The sequence below is a fragment of the Mirounga angustirostris genome, unplaced genomic scaffold, assembly GCF_029215605.1.
Source record: "Mirounga angustirostris isolate CCGP_5_RB_7025 unplaced genomic scaffold, mMirAng1.0.hap1 SCAF_9, whole genome shotgun sequence".
Taxonomy (NCBI): domain Eukaryota; kingdom Metazoa; phylum Chordata; class Mammalia; order Carnivora; family Phocidae; genus Mirounga; species Mirounga angustirostris.
The window spans coordinates 20,414,420-20,417,152 of record NW_026991717.1 but is presented as its reverse complement, the minus strand read 5'-3'; the positions used below and the strand labels follow the sequence as shown (position 1 = coordinate 20,417,152).

The 2,733-nt window shown below is 40.4% G+C and overlaps 1 pseudogene; it reads right to left on the bottom strand.

The window, feature by feature from the left end:
• Positions 1-1,426: 1,426 nt before the first annotated feature.
• Positions 1,427-2,348, bottom strand: LOC123862274 (large ribosomal subunit protein uL30-like; annotated as a pseudogene).
• Between the last annotated feature and the right edge of the window lie 385 nt (positions 2,349-2,733).

Sequence of the window (2,733 nt, the reverse complement as noted above, 5' to 3'; positions counted from 1 at the left end):
TGTTAATGAGACAAATTACCCAATGAAGAAATACTAATAGAATTAACAAGGGATGCTTGTTGTTGGATACCAAACAGTCATCAAAGTGATCTTATGGTACCTACAACCTTGTAGGAAAGGGAAATTACCAAAAGCCTTGCAACATGATCATTGGGGGCCCACTGTCTTTAGGAATAAGTTTAGAGCCTTGCTAATACAGAGAACATATTTTCTTCCAATATGGTTTTAGATTAAAGCTTGCAAATTCATGCCCTGAGGGCTGTATTGCATCACAAACATCTTTGTTTGCTCTGTACAGTATTTTTTAAAATTTTGAAATTTCATATAAAAATCTGGTACCTTTTGAACAAACAAAAATCACTCCCTCATGTCAACCACTGGCACTGGGTAGAAGTTGTTCTTAGTTAAAACCTGCATGCTCCAAATTGCCAGTTAGCATCACTTCTTATTTTGAAACACTTATGGGATGCCTGGGTGGCTCAGTTAATTAGGCATCTGCCTCCGGCCTGGTCATGATCCTGGGGTCCTGAGACCGAGTCCCACATTGGGTTCCCTGCTCAGCTGGGAGTCTGCTTCTCCCTCTCCCTCTGCCCCTTCCCCCTGTTTGTGCTCTCTCTCTCAAATAAATAAATAAAATCTTTAGAAAGAAAGAAAGAAAGAAAGAAAGAAAGAAAGAAAGAAAGAAAGAAAGAAAGAAAGAAAGAAAGAAAAAAAAAAAACACTTGGCTTGCTTTATGCCCTAACATTACTTACCGGCTTCTGTAAGCACTTGTGGTTTTAACTTGCATTTTCCTGATTATTAGCAGAATTGAGCCTTTCCTGTTTTCTCTTTTGTGAATAGCCCATTTGTCTCTTATAATTTTTCTATTTTGTTAGTTTTTTCTTATTGATATACATATAGTCTGAATTAGTCCCTTGAGGTGTATATGTGTTGTGAAGGCTTTCTCCCAGTTTACACTGATTTTTCTTTTTTTTTTTTTAAGTTTGTGTTTTCTCCCCACTGTTTTTGCGCTCCTCTTTGTAATTATATCTCAGGTTCCTCCAAAATAAGGCCCCAGGAACCCCCAGGTTCAAATATGTCCCTGAGCTTGGTCCACTGCTGTCTTGTCTTCATGCTTCGGTATTCATTCACCAACATTAAACCCCAGGATAGAAGATGTGACACAGCAGGACTCCCTCTTCCATGGCACGAGTCCTTTGCTGACTTGAGAGGTGGCAGTGGCAGCCAACACAGAAAAAGGACTGGAACTTTCCCTTGGAACTGGACTGTGATAAGTGCCTCAGGAATCTCATCATCTTTTCCTTGAGCCCTCCCTCTAGTTTCTGAAGATAGAGTAGAAAATAATCTTCTCGGAAGGGACTGATAAACAATTCCAAAAGACAAAACACATACTTCCAATGCACTGTGCTTTCAGATATCCTAGATTTAATTCAGCTGCCAAATGAGCTGATTGAGGTATTCACCTCAATAAACAGGTAAGCCCACCTCCTTGAGGAAGCCCACCCTATTCTTGGCAGCAGGAGGGGCCCCTGAAAAATGGAAAGGACATAAGAACTCAGAGATCGTCTGGAAATTCTTCCCCGGAAAGGCAATTTCATGAATGAGGTCTTCCGAGCAAATAACACCATCCTTCCCCAGGTGCTTCCCAATCACTGTGTTGTCAGTCCGAGCAAATAACACCATCCTTCCCCAGGTGCTTCTCAATCACTGTGTTGTCAGTCAAAGGGATGGCTTTATTCTTCTTCCTCTTTTTTGTAAGTACCTCCATGCTCATCGTGGAGCCCAATAGGGGGCTTGAACTCAGGACCCTGAGATCAAGAGTCAGAAGCTTAATCCACTGATCCACCCACATGCCCCAGGATGGTTTTATTCTTGACTTTGGCTTGTCCACGTTTCCAGATGAGTTCCCGGACAGACTTCAAATTTGGAAATCCCCAGGTCACATAAGGTTCATTTTTATATACGCAGCATTTTTATGGTCTGGGGGGATCACTCTGACAAAGACACCACTGAAAATCTTCAGGCAAAGCTTTGCAGGGGTCCTCTGCACTCATTAATCCTTTGGATGTGAACAAAGGCCAAGGAATGTTTATCTGGCACTTCTAAGCCATGATGTTTCACTTCTAGATGTCTGAGGCACACCCTGTCACGTTGCTACAGCCAGGAATCGTGGGAACCATTCCAGTCGCTTAAATTTGAGCTCTTTTATGTTCTTCTGCTCCTTCTTGTCTGAAAGTACCTGCTTTGCTTGAGTGGCTTTAAGGGCCTGATAAGCCTTCCTCCTTTTCAGGAGATTTTCTGGAACCAAAGGGATCTTTTTTCTTTGCTCTTGCTCCGCCATGTTTCCAAAGCTCTAAGTGTGCATTTCAATGAGTAGGAGTTTTATATTTTCTTGTAGTTCAATCTATTAAACCTCTCCCATATAGTTTGTGCTTAGTTTTTGAAATACCAAGAACCATTTTGGCAATATTTCAACAGCTTTACCTATATGACACAATGTTTTTTATATACATATATACAAATACGTTAAAATAATAAATATGACTAAATTATACAGCTGTAACTAGCTTTAAATATTGTAATTAAAATTGTACAATTAAAATAAGCATGCCAGCCAATGGTTTAAAAAAAAGTTTCACTTTGGTATTTATTTAGCTTTTGAGCTACTGAAATCAATGGCCAGAGTGAAGCAATTATCTGATGCTTGTGGGTGGCAACCTTGGAGAATCTCA